This window comes from Microcaecilia unicolor, chromosome 3 (genome assembly GCF_901765095.1).
Source record: "Microcaecilia unicolor chromosome 3, aMicUni1.1, whole genome shotgun sequence".
Classification (NCBI taxonomy): domain Eukaryota; kingdom Metazoa; phylum Chordata; class Amphibia; order Gymnophiona; family Siphonopidae; genus Microcaecilia; species Microcaecilia unicolor.
Window position 1 is genome coordinate 229,727,734 of NC_044033.1, and position 19,580 is coordinate 229,747,313.

General features: G+C 44.3%; 1 pseudogene; it reads left to right on the forward strand.

Moving 5' to 3' along the window:
- Positions 1–19,580, forward strand: part of LOC115466352 — a 168,929-nt pseudogene that overhangs the window by 130,514 nt on the left and 18,835 nt on the right.

Sequence of the window (19,580 nt, forward strand, 5' to 3'; positions counted from 1 at the left end):
GCTCTTCAGGGCACAGACCGTATAAGTCTGCCCAGCACTATCCCCGCCTCCCAACCACCTGCCCCTCCTCCCAACCACCGGCTCTGGCACAGACCGTATAAGTCTGCCCAGCACTATCCTCACCTCCCAACCATCAGCCCTGCCTCCCAACCACCGGCTCTGGTACAGACCGTACAAGTCTGTCCAGCACTATCCCCGCCTCCCAACCACCAGTCCCGCTGCCCACCACCGGCTCTGGCACAGACCGTACAAGTCTGTCCAGCACTATCCCTGCCTCCCAACCACCAGCCCCACCTCCCGATCCTGACTAAGCTCCTGAGGATCCATTCCTTCAGCACAGGATTCCTTTATGCTTATCCCACGCATGTTTGAATTCCGTTACCGTTTTCATTTCCACCACCTCCCGCGGGAGGGTATTTCAAGCATCCACTACTCTCTCCGTGAAAAAATACTTCCTGACATTTTTCTTGCGTCTGCCCCCCTTCAATCTCATTTCATGTCCTCTCATTCTACCACCTTTCCATCTCCGGAAAAGGTTCGTTTGCGGATTAATACCTTTCAAATATTTGAACGTCTGTATCATATCACCCCTGTTTCTCCTTTCCGTCAGAGTATACATGTTTAGTTCAGCAAGTCTCTACTCATACGTCTTGTAACGCAAATCCCATACCATTCTCGTAGCTTTTCTTTGCACCGCTTCAATTCTTTTTACATCCTTAACAAGATACGGCCTCCAAAACTGAACACAATACTCCAGGTGGGGCCTCACCAACGACTTATACAGGGGCATCAACACCCCCTTTCTTCTGCTGGTCACACCTCTCTCTATACAGTCTAACAACCTTCTAGCTACGGCCACCGCCTTGTTACACTGTTTCGTCGCCTTCAAATCCTCAGATACTATGCTAGAATAAACTTTACATGCGGAAATTTCCATAAGGATGTTTTATTGAATTCAAGGGCAAAAACAGCTTGTGGTAAATTCTCACGATGTTGGTAGTTGGTAGGTTCTACTCCCATGGTGCTTTTCCTCCTGCTTACTGGGTCAGAGTGTGCCCTGTTTAGTTTCCGGTAGTCCATGAGATAGTGGCCATTTTTGTAAGCTAATTTTAACTCCCTTTCATGTGTTACCCACGTTAGAGAACTTAGTAGTTCTGAAAGAGGGCATTGTACAGCATTCTGCCAGCTCTGACCTACTGCTAATCTCAGTACCAGGGAAACTCGTTGCCAGTGGGGCACAACCTCTGATCGGCAGTTAACTGTGAGTAAATGTGTTTGTTCCAATAAAGGACGTTTTCGGAGAGATTAGTCTTCAGGTGTCAACTGGTGTGCTAAGGTTATACAGCAGCAACAAGTCCTAGAGGCCTGCGTGTATGCAGGTCCCTGGAGCACTTTTAGTAGGTACCGCAGTGCACTTCAGGCAGGCAGACCAGGCTCATCTCCCCCCTACCTGTAACACTTGTGCTGGTTAATGGGAGGCCTCCAAAACCCACTGTACTCACATGTAGGTGCCCCCTTCACTCCTAAGAGCTATGGTAGTGTTGTAAATTTGTGGGTAGTGGGTTTTGGGGGAGGGGGGTTGGGGGCTCAGCACCCGTGGTAAGGGAGCTATGCATGTGGGAGCTTTTTCTGAAGTCCACCGCACTGACCTCTAGGGTGCCCATTTGGTGTCCTGGCATGTCAGGGGGGCCAGTGTACTATGAATCCTGGCCCCTCCCACGACCAAATGGCATGGATTAGGACGTTTTTGAGCTGGACGTTTTTAGTTTCCATTATCGCTAAAAAAAAAACAAACGCCCAGCTCAGAAACGAACAAATCCATGGCATTTGGTCCGTTCAAAATGTATTTTCGAAAAACAAAAAAGACGTCCATTTTTTTCAAAAATACGGTCTGTTCCTCCTCTTAACGTACCCGTTTTCGGACATAGACGCCCATGGAGATAGACGTTCGCGTTCGATTATGCCCCTCCACGTCTGTTTGGCTGTAAAAAATGAGAAAAACACAGCTCTGTTTCATCCTTTTGCAAAGTAGGGGCCCTATTACTTGATTATGCTATCTAACCTGTAATCTATCCCCTTGTTGTTGTTTCTTTGACTTCTTATGTATATTTCCTACATTGCATAACTTGAATAAAACTTTTGAACAAAACAAAAACTAGAGTAGGAACCTATTCTACAAAGAAACCCAGGCACCTGCTTTCCTATATAGAAGACCAGTGCTTTTTTTGTGCCGGTACGCAACGGTACGGCGTACCGGCACCTTTTTTTTTTTTGCTCCCCCCGCCCCGTGAGTCCATGTCCCGCACGCAGTGCCAGTCCCCATTTCCGGCCGCTGCTGCTTCTCCTGTTGAGCAGCAGCGGCCGCTACACAAAGAAAATGATTTTTTTAAAAATTTCAAACCTGGCTGAAACGCGGCACCCCGGCACTGTAGACAGCCATTAGGCATTGGCTGTTGCCCCGCAGCCGCTCCTCCTCTTGCCTCTACGTCACTGCACTCCTCCGGGGTCTTCCTCCAGGGGCAGTGACGTAGAGGCAAGAGGAGGAGCGGCTGCGGGGCAACAGCCAATGCCTAATGGCTGTCTACAGTGCCGGGGTGCCGCGTTTCAGCCAGGTTTCAAAATTTTTTTTAATCTTCTTTTTCTTTGTGTAGCGGCCGCTGCTGCTCAACTGGAGAAGCAGCAGCGGCCGGAAATAGGGGCTGGTGCCGCCTGCATCGCGATTTCGCGCCGTTCGCGGGAAACTTGGCAGGGAGAGGGAAACCAACAGAGGGAAGGATTGGAGAGAGAGGGGAAAAACAGATGGAAGGATGGGGAGAGAGAGGGAAAACAGATGGAAGGATTGGGGAGAGAGGGGAAAAACAGATGGAAGGATGGGGAGAGAGAGGGGAAAACAGATGGAAGGATGGGGAGAGAGAGGGAAAAACATGGAAGGATGGGGAGAATGGGGAAAAAACAGATGGAAGGATGGGGAGAGAGAGAAAGAGGGAAAACAACAGAGGGAAGGATTGGGGAGAGAAGGGAAAAACAGATGGAAGGATGGGGAGAGAGAGAGAGTGAAAACAACAGAGGGAAGGATTGGGGAGAGAGAGGGGAAAACAGATGGAAGGATTGGGGAGAGAAGGGAAAAAACAGATGGAAGGATGGGGAGAGAGAGAAAGAGTGAAAACAACAGAGGGAAGGATTGGGGAGAGAGAGGGAAAACAGATGGAAGGATGGGGAGAGAGAGGGAAAACAGATGGAAGGATTGGGAGAGAGAGGGAAAAACAGATGGAAGGATTGGGGAGAGAGGGGAAAACAGATGGAAGGATGGGGAAAGAGAGAGGGAAAACAGATGGAAGGATGGGGAAAGAGAGAGGGAAAACAGATGGAAGGATTGGGGAGAAAGAGAGGGAAAACGGAAGGATAGGGAGAGAAAGAGGGAAGACGCTGGATGGAAGAATGCAGAAAGAAATAGGGGAGACACTGGAAGGATGGGGAGAGAAAGCAGAGCTGCTGGATGGAAAAGGGGAATAGAGAAAGACTGGAGAATAAGAGGAAGGGCATGGGGAGAACAAGGGTGAGGAAAAGATGAAAAGCCACAGGTAGATGAAGGAAATTAAAGAATGGATAGTAAGAATGAATTAAATCTGGACAGAGAGAGAGCCTGAAAAATATTGAAGAAAGCAAAGAAAAAGGAGACAAAAATGACAAATGGCACAGAAGAGTTAAGCGAAAACAAAGGAAAGCAGAATCACAGACTGGGACCAATATGGAAAGAAAAACAGTCACCAGACAACAAAAGTAGAAAAAAATCATTTTATTTTCATTGTAGTGTTTGTAATATGTCCAATTTGAGAATTTACATTGGCTGTCTTATTTTGCACTGGGTATACTGGAGCTGTAACAGCTTATAGAGATGATTTATCATGAAAAAAAATCACGTTATTTTTTTCTCCTATAGTACTATAATATTTTCAATGATGTCTGTTTATATGCGCCATGGCTGGTATAGGGGGTGTGGTTAATGTGGGTGTGGCTATCATAGGGGTGGATCCATATGTGGTGACCCCGCCCATAATGAGTACCGGCACCTTTTTTTCTACAAAAAAAGCACTGTAGAAGACCAGCCTAACAGTGAAAACATGAGTCTATAATTCAGGTGCAAACAATTATGCCATAGGGTAGGTACAATTGCTCACACCTTTAAATGTGGAAATATGCGCATAACTAATAATGTTCTATAAGATATGTGTGCAATTGTGCATCTGCTCAGACTCCACCTATGCTCACACCCATCTTACAATTATGTACTATTAAGGTAAATTAGTGTGTAAACCATTTAGGCAGCATGTTTGCACCTCAATGCTGATATTCTATAATATAAATGTGTATGTTGCATATAAGGGGTAGGTGCTTATGTTATATAATTATGTAGAGCAATTCTATATCTGTTCACCTATATTTAGGTGCCTGTTCCATAAAGGAAAGTCACTGCCTACTTTTCTTTACAGAATACTAATGTAGCCGAAATTGGGTGGCGGAGCAGTTGGGGGAAGAGAGGTTGGTGGTTGGGAGGCGAGGATAGTGGAGGGCAGACTTATACGGTCTGTGCCAGAGCCAGTGATGGGAGGCGGGACTGGTGGTTGGGAGGCGGGAAATACTGCTGGGCAGACTTGTATGGTCTGTGCCCTGAAAAGGCAGGTACAAATCAAGGTAAGGTATACACATATGAGTTTATCTTGTTGGGCAGACTGGATGGACCATGCAGGTCATTTTCTGCCGTCATCTACTATGTTACTATATTACTATATGCAGGTAATAGGCCATTTTTGCGCATAAAGCACTGCTTTACCTGTGTAAATGCATTTAAAAACCCACAGGATTTGCCCCAATAATCAAAGCAAAAGCCAAGACAAGCTTTAATTATTCTCTTGGAAAAATTACTTAGAAAGAATACAACTGCTGCTTTCTGAAAATAACTTTTCCTCCAGAAATTACCTGGATGTCTATGATCTCTTCTCACTTGTTCCTAAGTAATATTTAAGGTGATATTCTAAAAAGGGCAGCCAAAGTTGTGTGCAGCCTGAGTTGCATGGGCAATTAAATTGGTTAATGAGCTAATTATCGACAATTATTGGGTGCTAACAGTCAACTATGGGCATTAATTCACAACATTTTAGATTTGTACGTGCATCTCGCTAAGTGCTACTCTAGATCCGTTCACAAATCTTCTGGTGCACAATTCTGAAGGACTGTGGCCTTGAGGTGGACATGGGTGGGTTACGAGCGTAAAGATGCACAGTATTGCAGAATTCCTGGAATTTGCTCCCAACTTGGGTGCCGGAATTTATACCAGGTTTCAGCAGGTGTAAGGTACGAGATCAGCAATTAAGGATTATTCTATAAGGGCAGCACATCCTTTATAAAGTAGCACTCTGTGATGATTTTTCTCAGCACCCAAATTTGGCTGCCATTTACTGAATCCACCCCTTAGTGTGTATTAATATATGCAGAGACAGACTGAGCAGTAATCAAACTCTGACACCTGTGGGGGTAATTTTATACATTTCCGTAGGTAAAACAGAGTTTTACAGGCATAAATTGGAAATATAAGTTCTATGGACATTTTTACAAACCAGCAACTCTAACTTTTATCCCTTTGTGTTTTTATGTAGAGTCTCTTCGTACTGAACTAGGTAAGTTTCTCTTCTCAAGTATGTCACACTGCTGCTTAAAGATTTTCTGAGCTCTGACGGTTGTGTTTCTCTGTTTGATTTCAGAGTTTAGAAGATGCTGTAGATATGCAGGTAACTCAGTCTGACCATCTCACCTACACAATATGAATTTCCTCTTCTACTTAGCTGTTCTCAATTTGTTGTCACAATACAGCCTTGTACATAAGAACATAAGCACTGCCATACTGGGACAGACCAAAGGTCCATCAAGCCCAGCATCCTGTTTCTAACAGTGACCAATGCAGGTCACAATTACCTGGGAAGATACCAAAACAGCAAAACAGATTTTATGCAACTTATCCTTAAAATCAAGCGTGGTACCGGAAGATTGGAGGGTGGCCAATGTAACGCCCATTTTTAAAAAAGGCTCCAGGGGAGATCCGGGAAATTATAGACCGGTGAGTCTGACGTCGGTGCCGGGGAAAATGGTAGAGGCTATTATCAAAAACAAAATTACAGAGCACATCCAAGGACATGGATTACTGAGACCAAGTCAGCATGGCTTTTGTGTGGGGAAATCTTGCCTGACCAATTTACTTCAATTCTTTGAAGGAGTGAACAAACATGTGGACAAAGGGGAGTCGGTTGATATTGTGTATCTGGATTTTCAAAAGGCGTTTGACAAGGTACCTCATGAAAGGCTACAGAGGAAATTGGAGGGTCATGGGATAGGAGGAAATGTCCTATTGTGGATTAAAAACTGGTTGAAGGATAGGAAACAGAGAGTGGGGTTAAATGGGCAGTATTCACAATGGAGAAGGGTAGTTAGTGGGGTTCCTCAGGGGTCCGTGCTAGGACCGCTGCTTTTTAATATATTTATAAATGATTTAGAGATGGAAGTAACTAGCGAGGTAATTAAATTTGCTGATGACACAAAGTTATTCAAAGTCGTTAAATCGCGACAGGATTGTGAAAAATTACAAGAGGACCTTACGAGACTGGGAGACTGGGCGGCTAAATGGCAGATGATGTTTAATGTGAGCAAGTGCAAGGTGATGCATGTGGGAAAAAAGAACCCGAATTATAGCTACGTCATGCAAGGTTCCACGTTAGGAGTTACGGACCAAGAAAGGGATCTGGGTGTCGTCGTCGATAACACACTGAAACCTTCTGCTCTGTGTGCTAAGAAAGCGAATAGAATGTTGGGTATTATCAGGAAAGGTATGGAAAACAGGTGTGAGGATGTTATAATGCCGTTGTATCGCTCCATGGTGAGACCGCACCTTGAGTATTGTGTTCAATTCTGGTCGCCGCATCTCAAGAAAGATATAGTAGAATTGGAAAAGGTGCAGCGAAGGGCGACTAAAATGATAGCGGGGATGGGACGACTTCCCTATGAAGAAAGACTAAGGAGGCTAGGGCTATACAGCTTGGAGAAGAGACGGCTGAGGGGAGACATGATAGAGGTATACAAAATAATGAGTGGAGTGGAACAGGTGGATGTGAAGCGTCTGTTCACGCTTTCCAAAAATACTAGGACTAGGGGGCATGCGATGAAACTACAGTGTAGTAAATTTAAAACAAATCGGAGAAAATTTTTCTTCACCCAACGTGTAATTAAACTCTGGAATTCGTTGCCGGAGAAAGTGGTGAAGGCAGTTAGCTTAGCAGAGTTTAAAAAGGGGTTGGACGGTTTCCTAAAGGACAAGTCCATAAACCGCTACTAAACGGACTTGGAAAACTCCAAAATTCCAGGAATAACATGTATAGAATGTTTGTACGTTTGGGAAGCTTGCCAGGTGCCCTTGGCCTGGATTGGCCGCTGTCGTGGACAGGATGCTGGGCTCGATGGACCCTTGGTCTTTTCCCAGTATGGCATTACTTATGTACTTATGTACTTATGCTGCTTATCCTAGAAATACTGCCAACAAATGCAGCTATACTTTACTAATACTAAAGTCAACACACACAAAGTTAGTAGAGAACCACAGAGAGTACCAGTATTTTGGAGGTTTAAGGGCAAAGTCTCATTTCAACTTTGCAGCTACTCTTTGCGTTATTGCTGCGGTTTTATAATCATAGACTTGTGCCCATCAACCTTCCGCTGGTCTTCACTGGTAGCTAACCTCTTTTTATCAATTTTGTATCAATTTTATCTTTTTTATTTTTATTTCACTTTTGTGCTAGCTACTAGCTCATTAATAATTTAAATCGTCACTTATCTTGCATCTGAATGCCATCAGACAAGCACACCCCAACAAGAAGAAGCTAGCGAACAGATATCTTGTAGTCGGAGACAGCACGTTGCAGTTCCCCTTGAGAAAGCCAGGAGGGCGAAACAGGCTCCTGTTGGGGTATGCTTGTCTGACGGCATTCAGATGCAAGATAAGTGACAGCAGAATGTGTTCTATCCTGTGACAGCCTTTCCCTGGTTCTGATGTGGCTCTCGGGTGAGTGTGACACCTTTTCTGTTATGCGCACTGCAGAGTCACATCAGCAATGCATTGTGGTGGGTGTAGGGTGTGGGGCTCTGTGATTCCAGTAGCTTGTGGCAAATGCTCACGATGTTGGTAGTTGGTAGGCTGTACTCCCTGCTAACTGGATCAGAGGGTTCCAGTTTTGTTTCCGGTAGTCCATGAGGTAGTGGCCATTTTTGTAAGCCAGTTTTAGATCCCTTTCACGTGTTAGCCACGTTACAGAACTTAGTTCTTACCTTGAATGTGGCTGAAAGAGGGCATTGTACAGCATTCTGCCAGCTCTGACCTACTGCTAATCTCAGTACCAGGGAGACTCTTTGCCAGTGGGGCACAACCTGTGATCTGCAGTTAACTGTGAGTAAGCATGCTTATTCCAATAAAGGACGTTTTCGGAGAGATTAGTCTTCAGGTGTCAACTGGTGTGCCAATGTTATACAGCAGCAACAAGTCCTAGAGGCCTGCGTGTATGCAGGTCCCTGGAGCACTTTTAGTGGGTACCACAGTGCACTTCAGCCAGGTGGACCCAGGCCCATCCCCCCTACCTGTAACACTTGTGCTGGTAAATGGGAGGTCTCCAAAACCCACTGTACCCACATGTAGGTGCCCCCTTCACCCCTAAGAGCTATGGTATTGTTGTACATTTGTGGGTAGTGGGGTTTTGGGGGAGGGGGTTGGGGGCTCAGCACCCGTGGTAAGGGAGCTATGCATGTGGGAGCGTTGTCTGAAGTCCACCGCACTGACCTCTAGGGTGCCCAGTTGGTGTCCTGGCATATCAGGGGGGCCAGTGTACTACGAATCGTAGCCCCTCCCACGACCAAATGGCTCGGATTAGGACGTTTTTGAGCTGGGCATTTTTAGTTTCCATTATCGCTAAAAAAAACAAACGCCCAGCTGAAAAACATCCATTTTTTCGACAATACGGTCTGTCCCGCTTCTTCACGTACCCGTTTTCGGACATAGACACCTAAGGAGATAGGCGTTTGCGTTCGATTATGCCCCTCCACGTCTTCCAAGTTCATTGAGATTTCTTTCAGTTCTTCTGCATCATCACCTTTGAAAACCATTTCTGGTACAGGTAGATCTCTTACATGTTCTTCCATAAAAACCAAAGCAAAGAATTAATTCAATCTCTCCACTATGGCCTTGTTCTCCATGAGCACCCCTTATGCTCCTTCATAATCTAACAGTCCCATGGATTCCCTTTCAGGCTTTCTGCTTCTGATGTACCTAAAAAAGTTGTTTCGATGAGTTTTTGCTTCCATGGCAAGTTTCTCTTCATATTCTCTTTTAGCCTTCTTTATCAATGCTTTGCATCTAGCTTGACAGTGCTTATGTTGCTTCTTATTTTCTTCATTTACATTCTTTTTTCATTCTTTGAAGGATGTTCTTTTGGCTCTAATAGCCTCTTTCACTTCACCTTTTAGCCATGCTGTTTGCGTTTGTTCTTCTTTCCTCCTTTGTTAATACGTGGAATACATCTGGTCTGGGTTTCCACAATGGCATTTTTAAACAATGTCCATGCCTGATTTAAAGTCCTAACCTTTGTGGATGATCCTTTTAGCTCCTTTTTAACCATTTTCCTCATTTTCTCATAGTGCTGTATGCAAAAAGCAAATGCTATTACAGTAGATTTCCACAGTGACTTCACCCCAGATATCATCTCAAATTTGATCATGTTATGATCACTGTTCCCAAAGGATCCAACACTGTTACCTCTCATATCATGCCCTGCATTCCACTAAGGATCAGATCCAAAATAGCTCCCCCTCTTGTCAGCTCTTGGACCAGTTGCTCTTAAAAGCAGTCAGTTATTACATCTAGAGTTATTTCTCTAGTGCTCTCTGATGTAACATTTATCCAGTCAATATTAGGGTAATTGAAATCACCCATTAATATAATGTTGCACAATTTGCCAGCATTCCTAACTTCTGTAAACAATTTTTCATCTCTATGTTCATTCTGTCCTAGCAGACAGTAGTACAGCCCTATCAGTATATTCCTTCCTTTTCACACTTGAAATTTCTTCTTTTTTTTTTTTTAGTTCAAATATTTTTTTATTTTTAATTTCAATATAAAGTTAAGATATAGAAACAATGACTAACAAAGTTCAGTCAACAAATATACAAACATAGGTATATGCGCACATATAATTGAGCATTGGTAACACAGGGTACTAGCAGATTGATAATATCAACAGTTTGATTTCAGTGCGAAAAGGAGTTGTACTGTTATTAATTTTTAGATAGGCATGCAAAGGAGCCCAAACCTTTTCATAATTAAGTATAAATTGTTTGTACTTTTTTGGGATCTTGCCAGGTATTTGTGACCTGGATTGGCCACTGTTGGAAACAGGGTATTGGGCTTGATGGAGCTTTGGTCTTTCCCAGTATGGCAATACGTATGCACTTATAATTTTCGATCTTTCAATAGCTACACTTCTGTATTTGGCTAATAAACATAGGGAGTTCCACCATGCCATTTTTATCGCAGAGTTTAATGGAATTTCAAAGATGCGTAATCAAAACGTTTGTAGTGCTGTAGATCCCAATATGATTAATTGAAATAATAGTGGTTCTGTTATCTGTAGTATTTTGGATATAATTTTTCACATAGAGTACCAATAGTCTTTTATGTTTGAATCAATTTTATTGATGACTGACAACAGATCACAAATGCAGAAACAATCAAAACCATTCAAATGGGTCATCATTCTGATGAAAAACTCCTTGCTCCAACAACCTTCCCTTCAAATCCTCCTGTGCATAAGTTCTGTACGTGATATAAATGAAAAAAGGCTAATAGAACCATATTCTGCTTCTTTATAAAGAACTCAACAGAAGGAACCTCTTCCCTCCCCTTCCCTCCCCATCCCTCCCTATCTATCCCCACCCAGCCTCAAATACAGTAACCATAACATTGAGGTATGACAGGTCCAGGCTCACTGATTAAAAATGTGACTATGTGCTGTAGGATGTAAAGTTGCCCGGAATTGCTCCCATGTCCATTGAAATCTTGTACCTTGAGAAGTAGAATCTGAAATAGTTAGTCTTTCCATAGTCAATAAGGAGACCATCTGTGCGCACCAAAATGTTAGGGATAACTCCGAAGAATCCAGCCAGCAGAGAAGAATTGCTTTTTTCCCCATTAAGACTGCACATTTCAAGAAGCTTGTTAAGCCCAGAGTCCTCGGCTTTGCCAACTGGAAGCTGTCAAAATCAGAAACAGTGATGTGGGGATATGACAAGACCATCGATCTGAGATATGTTTAAATACATTTGGCCAGAAAATGATAACATGTGACTCAGTATCGCACGGGCTCCACCACATTTGGCACAGAGGTCTGTATTACAAAGTGCTGCTCTATGCGCTTGAGCTGGTGCCACATACAGGCATAGAATGAATTTGTACTGTAGTTCCCATAATTGAACATTTTGCACCCAAGATTGCACTGACAAGAGGCACTCCCTTAGCTTGGCTGTTGTTATTTCAACTTCCAAGTCCTGGGACCAGCTGGATACATATAGAGCATAATTGATATCCTCTGTTGTATCTCTGAGAAACTTGTGATGAAACTTCAGTGGCATGTGGTTTTGTGAGCCCAGAGTTAATACCTCGTCCAAATTTTCTTGTACATCTTCACTGAGATTTTCCCAGCCTAACCTCTGCACATAATGGTGTAACTGTGTACCATATTTTTCGGACTATAAGACGCACTTTTTTTCCCCCCAAATTTGGGAGGAAAATGGGGGGTGCGTCTTATAGTCCGAAGGTAGATTTGGCTGACTGGCTAGCAGGCCGCCCGCCCTCCGAGTTCGGGATCGCTGTCAGGGTTACCTCCTCTCCCCCCCCCCCCCCGGCCCTGTCACCACTTCTCCCCTTACTCACGCGATCTTCCCTGGTGGTCTAGTGACGTTGGGGCAGGAAAGAGCCCCCTCTTTCCTGCCCAGCGCGCTGCTCTCCATCCTCCTGTATGCAGCCTGACGGTCTCAGCAAGATTCAAAATGGCCGCCGAGACTTCAATTCTCGGTGGCCATTTTGAATCTCGCCGAGACCGTCAGGCAGCAATGAATACAGGAGGATGGAGAGCAGCGCGCTGGGCAGGAAAGAGGGGGCTCTTTCCTGCCCCGATGTCACTAGACCACCAGGGAAGATCGCGTGAGTAAGGGGAGAGGTGGTGACAGGGCCGGGGGGGGGGGGGGGGGGGAAGGAGGTAACCCTGACGGCGATCCCGAACTTGGAGGGAGGGATTCGGACAAGACGCACCGGAGCACCTAGGTTTTAGAGGAGGGAAAAAGGAAAAAAAAAATGTCCTATTTCCCTCCTCTAAAACCTAGATGCGTCTTATGGTCCGGTGCGTCTTATAGTCCGAAAAATACGGTATATGCAAAGAAGTCAGATTGTGGAAAATCATTTGCCGCTCGCAATTCCTGGAAGGATTGGATCTTCCCCTCAACTGTCAGCACGTGAAACAAGTAGACAAATCCTTGAGAGTGCCAACACGCAAACACCAGAGAATCACTACCTGGTGGAAAATCTGGATTGTGATGCTTAGAAAGGTATGGTGTAATTGTTGCTGAGAAAAAGGGGCACCTGCATAGCCACCTCCATGTGGCAAGTGCTATGTGTAGAGATTATTCCTCAGAGCCTTGTGGTTGCGTTTTGGAATTGTATGGAGTTGCCAGATGAAACGATCTGGTCCTAAGAATTCTATTTCCAAGGGAGTTGCTGAAAAATTGTTGGTCCCTCTATATCAATTGTTTCTGTGCCAAATGCTGCACACTATCATCAGATACCTAACATTCAGTAAGCCTAGGCCTCCATGTGCCCATGGCAGCTGAAGGACAGCAATCAACATTCTGGGCTGCCTCCCTGCCACAAATAATGTTGCATTGCTTTATGAAGTGCTCGCTTGTCACATGACTTTAAAAACAGAGGCATCATCTGAGAAAGATATAACCAGCGCAGGACGAGCATCATGTTGAATAAATTTATCCGACCAATCAAAGATAAGGGGTAGGCTGTCCAGAGTTGTAGTAAACGAATTGTGTCCTGCAGAAGTGGATTAACATTACAAGTATACAGCTGTGTTAAATCGCTGGATATACACACTCCCAAATATTTAATAAGACCATCTGACCAGGTCAAAGGAAAATTCCGCTCCCAGATACCATCACTTCTAGCCTGTGACTTTTGCAGGTTTAGTCTAAAACCTAACTGGTGTCCATATTGTTGTATGATCTGCAGGAGAGCTCCCAGTGATGTCTGTGGGGCTGTTAGATTAGGATAAGAGTAGATAACATGTTTCAAGGTTCCAACACCAGAATTACAGGTCCATTATTAAAACTATACTGAATCAATTTAACATCACATAAGATTCTGCAAGAATATTCTCTCAAAAAAGCAGACAAATTATAATGTTAATCTTTAAGTACAAAATACTTTTGAAATATAAAAAAGTTTTGCTTTGATTTCATCCTTTCTGAATTTAAGGATCTTTAGTGTTTATCTAATGCATTTTTGAATTCTATCACCATTTTTGTCTCACCACCTCCCCCAGGAGGACATTCCAGGCATCCACCACACTGTCTGTGAAAAAGTATTTCCTGATATTACTCCTAAGCCTACTACCCCGCAACCTCAATTCATCTCCTCTAGTTCTACCACTTCTTTGTCTCTGGAAAAGATTTGTATGTATATTGGTACCTTTCAAGTTTTTAAATGTCTGTATCATATCACACCTACAGTACCTCTCATTTCCTCAAGGGAATACATATTCAGGTCCTCAAGTATCTTCTCGTGTATCTTTTGTTGCAAGCCTCATACATTTTTGTTGCTTTTCTCTGGACCACTTCACCTTTTTATGTCCTTAGCTAGATACAGCCTCCAAAACTGAACACAGTATGCCAAGTGGGGCTTCACCAACAACTTGTTTAGAGGCATTAACACCTCCTCTCTTCTGCAGGTTATACCTCTCTCTATGCACAAATATATTTTTAAAAATCGGTCCCAGTACCAAACCCTAAGGCACTTCATTCACCAACATCCTCTGTCATCTGTCAGTCAACCATTTTCCAATCCAGTTCACCAACTTAGGTCCTAACTTCAGCACACTCAGCTTATTCAGGAGCTTTCCGTAAGGAACCGTATCAAATATTTTGTTCAAATCTAAGTAGATTACATCTAGTACATTAACACCGCCTTTCATCTACCGGATATTCCTTTCTATGCAGCCTAACATCCTTCTGGCTACGGCCACTGCCTTTTCACAATGTTTCATTGCCTTACGATCCTGCAACACTATCACCCTAAGGTCCCTCTCTCAGTCTGTGCTTATCATCCTCTCAACCCCTAGCAAATACAACTCTTTTGGGTTTCTATGGTCATTTTAACTACCAAATATTAGACCATTCTTCTAATCTTTTCAGATTACTTCTCATATTGTCCACTCCCTCTGAGGTGTCCACTGTATTGCAAATCTTTGTGTGGTCTGAAAAAAGGCAAACTTTACCTTCTAACCCTTCAGCAATTTCATATACAAATACATAAAATCTCGATTATCCGACCTAAATGGGACTGAAATGAAAAGTCAGATAATATGGAAAATATGGAAAACAATGGTTCCCCTCAAGTAGAGACAGTAAAAGCAGGTGGTCCCAGGTCACAATGGTGATAAAAGTAGGATCCCAAGTTCAGAAAACAGAAAGAGAAGTCAAACAATACAGAAACAAAGGCAATAAAAACAGGATCCTGGCTCAACATGGTGGTAAAAATAGGGTCCCATATTCGGAAAATGGAAAGAGAAGCCGCGTGACGTCACCGTGGGGTTTGTTTGGTATGCGGATGTTCAGATCAACAAAGTTAGGATAATCAAGACTGTACTGTGTATTGAATAAAATTGTCACCAATACCGATCCTTGAGGTACTCCACTACTTAACTTTCTTTCCTCCAAGTGAATTCCATTCACGACTACACTCTGACCTCTGTCAGTCAACCAGTTTCTAATCCAAATCACCACTTTGGGTCTTAACTTCTGCCCATTCAATTTGTTCACAAGCCTCCTATGAGAAACAATGTGAAAGGCTTTGCTGAACTCCAAATAGACCACATCTAGCACATGTCAGCTTCATCAGGCAAAACGTAAATGGAAAACCCTAGGTCAATTCCTGCTCTCTCATATTTCAGGGCAAATCTAAATTCTATACTGACTGTATTAAGAAAATTACAAATCCAACTAGGGAGTTCTTCTCAATTTTCTATATCTTGACATCTCTTCCAACTGTTAATGATTCTTCCACAAACCCATACTTGGCCCCATCGACTGAACTCCTTTTTCAATACTTTACTACCAATGTGCAGAACTTAGTAAATTCTTTTCTTACTGAACTTTCCTCTCCATCCACTGATCTTGTGGTTCCATTGGTTCCAAGATCTCCCTTTTTGGTCTTTTCAGCTTCCCCAGGTGCAGGAACATTCTCGTGGTCTACATTCCAATTTCAGACCTTACATTCTCTTTCAAAAAAGCTTTCAACCCTGTATATTACATAATATTTTACATAAGTACATAAGTAATGCCACACTGGGAAAAGACCAAGGGTCCATCGAGCCCAGCATCCTGTCCACGACAGCGGCCAATCCAGGCCAAGGGCACCTGGCAAGCTTCCCAAACGTAAAAACATTCTATACATGTTATTCCTGGAATTGTGGATTTTTCCCAAGTCCATTTAGTAGTGGTTTATGGACTTGTCCTTTAGGAAACCGTATAACCCCTTTTTAAACTCTGCTAAGCTAACCGCCTTCACCACATTCTCCGGCAATGAATTCCAGAGTTTAATTACATGTTGGGTGAAGAAATATTTTCTCCGATTTTGTTTTAAATTTACTACACTGTAGTTTGATTGCATGCCCCCCCTAGTCCTAGTATTTTTGGAAAGCGTGAACAGACGCTTCACATCCACCTGTTCCACTCCACTCATTATTTTGTATACCTCTATCATGTCTCCCCTCAGCCGTCTCTTCTCCAAGCTGAAAAGCCCTAGCCTCCTTAGTCTTTCTTCATAGGGAAGTCGTCCCATCCCCGCTATCATTTTAGTCGCCCTTCGCTGCACCTTTTCCAATTCTGCTATATCTTTCTTGAGATGCGGCGACCAGAATTGAACACAATACTCAAGGTGCGGTCGCACTATGGAGCGATATAACGGCATTATAACATCCTCACACCTGTTTTCCATACCTTTCCTAATAATACCCAACATTCTATTCGCTTTCCTAGCTGCAGCAGCACACTGAGCAGAAGGTTTCAGTGCATTATCGACAACGACACCCAGATCCCTTTCTTGATTCATAACTCCTAGCTATAATTAGGGTTCTTTTTTCCCACATGCATCACCTTGCACTTGCTCACATTAAACATCATCTGCCATTTAGCCGCCCAGTCACCCAGTCTCGTAATGTCCTCTTATAATTTTTCACAATCCTGTCGCGAGTTCACGACTGAATAACTTTGTGTCATCAGCAAATTTAATTACCTCGCTAGTTACTCCCATCTCTAAATCATTTATAACTATATTAAAAAGCAGCATATATTAAAAGTCCTAGCATAGACCCCTGAGGAACCCCACTAACTACCCTTCTCCATTGTGAATACTGCACATTTAACCCCACTCTCTGTTTCCTATCCTTCAACCAGTTTTAATCCACAGTAGGACATTTCCTCCTATCCCATAACCCTCCAATTTCCTCTGTAGCCTTTCATGAGGTACCTTGTCAAACGCCTTTTGAAAATCCAGATACACAATATCAACCGGCTCCCCTTTGTCCACGTTTGTTTACTCCTTCAAAGAATTGAAGTAAATTGGTCAGGCAAGATTTCCCCACACAAAAGCCGTGCTGACTTGGTCTCAGTAATCCATGTCCTTGGATGTGCTCTGTAATTTTGTTTTTAATAATAGCCTCTACCATTTTCCCCGGCACCGACGTCAGACTCACCGGTCTATAATTTCCTGGATCTCCCCTGGAACCTCTTTTATAAATCGGCGTTATATTGGCCACCCTCCAATCTTCCGGTACCACGCTCGATTTTAAGGATAAGTTGCATATCACTAGCAGTAGCTCCGCAATCTCATTTTTCAGTTCTATCAGTACTCTAAGATGAGTACCATGCGGTCCAGGAGATTTGCTACTCTTCAGTTTGACGAACTGCCCCATTCCGTCCTCCAGGTTTACCGTGAAGTCAGTAAGTTTCTCTGACTCGTCCGCTTCAAATAGCATTTCCGACACTGATATCGCACCCAAATCTTCCTCGGTGAAGACCAACCGATTCTTTTGCCGGCTTCCTACTTTTAATATACCGAAAAAAAATTTTACTATGTTTTTTTGCCTCTAATGCTATCTTTTTTTCGTAATCCCTCTTGGCCTCAGTGGCGTACCAAGGGGGGGGGGGGCGGTGGGGGCGGTCCGTCCCGGGTGCCAGTGGGTGGGGGGTGCTCCGCTCCCGCCGCCTCCCGTGGCCGTTCCCGTGGCACCGCACATTTCAAAAACCGGCGAAGCAGTGTAAAATCAAATCTCCTTCCTCCTTCTCCTCCTTGTCTTGACGTCTTGACGTCGACTCGGGCCTTCCAATCAATATTGGAAGGCCCGAGTCGACGTCAAAACGAGGAGAAGGAAGGAGATTTGATTTTTTTTTTTTTACAAGCAGGGCACGAGGCACTGCCTGCGACGCTGTTTTGCCGGTTTTAACGGGACTGAGGTGGGGAAGGAGAGGGGCGAAAGGGACTCGGGTGGGGGTGTTCAGAGGGGAGAAGGGGACTGGGGTGGGGGTCTCAGACGGGGGGGGGGAGAAGGGGAGGGGAGAAGGGGACTGGGGTGGGGGTGTTCAGAGGGGAGAAGGGGACGGGTGGGGGTCTCAGACAGGGGAGGGGAGAAGGGGACTGGGGTGGGGATCTCAGAGGGGAGAAGAGAAGGGGAGGGGAGAAGGGGACTGGGGTGGGGGTGTTCAGAGGGGAGAAGGGGACTGGGGTGGGGGTCTCAGAGGGGAAAAGGGGAGGGGAGAAGGGGACTGGGGTGGGGATCTCAGAGGGGAGAAGGGAAGGGGAGGGGAGAAGGGGACTGGGGTGGGGGTGTTCAGAGGGGAGAAGGGGACTGGGGTGGGGGTCTCAGAGGGGAAAAGGGGAGGGGAGAAGGGGACTGGGGTGGGGATCTCAGAGGGGAGAAGGGGAGGGGAGAAGGGGACTGGGATGGGGTGTTCAGAGGAGAGAAGGGGACTGGGGTGGGGGTCTCAGACAGGGGAGGGGAGAAGGGGACTGTGGTGGGGGTCTCAGACAGGAGAAGGGGAGGGGAGAAGGGGACTGGGGTGGGGGTGTTCAGAGGGGAGAAGGGGCTGGAACTGGGGGCTGAAAAAAGGGGCAGAGAGAGAGAGGGGACAGATCCTAGATGGAAGGGGGAGCGAGAGGGAGGGCAGACCCTGGATGGATGGGAGAGGGAGGGCAAATGGTGGATTGAAGGGGCAAAGAGAAAGGGCAGGCAGTGGATGGAAGGGACGGCAGAGAGGGCAGACACTGGATGGCAGAGAGAGAGAGAGTGAAGACAGATGCTAGATGGAAAGAAGATGAAGAAAGCAGAAACCAGAGACAACAAACTGTAAATAAAATATATATTTTTATTTTTTTTGCTTTAGGATAAAGTATTGTAGATGTGTTAAATGTTTATAATAGAACATGTAAATAAGGTAATCTTTTTATTGGACTAATTTTAATACATTTTGACTAACTTTCGGAGAACAAAACCCCCTTCCTCAGGTCAGGATAGGATACTGTAACAGCACTATACTGTACTGACCTGAGGACGGAGGTTTTGGCCTCTGAAAGCTAAAAGTATTAGTCCAATAAATGGTATTATTTTACTTTCTATATTTGTTTTATTTCTATTTGTTAATTTGTAAAGTGGTGATTGGTACTTGTTAGGTTTTTTTTTCAAATTTACATCTGCTGTCTTTATATTTTGCACAGTACTAGGGGACAGTTTCTGTTTCTGTGGTGTTGCATTGTATGCAGAGTCTGGCATGGGGGTTCAGTTTAATTTTTGTCTAAATAGAAAGTTTATGATTACTTATTCTATAGTGGATTAGGGTGTATCTGTGTTTGTGAAAAAGACATGGCTTTCAGTTGGCATTGACTGTGCAGGATCTACGATCTGTACTATTCTGTCTGGTTTCGTTTTACAATAGGTGAATTGATGTTCGTGCTCACTGTAGTGTTTAAGATGCTTTCCTTTTCCTTGTGTGACTCGTAGAAATGACTGCTTATGGTATGGTAGAATTGCTCTATAGGTCCTGAGTGTTTTGTATTCTCGGCATGCCTAGTACTGGATTTGGGGGGGGGGGGTGTTAAAAAATGACCGGCCCCGGGTGTCAACTACCCTAGGTACGCCACTGCTTGGCCTTCTTTATCTGCA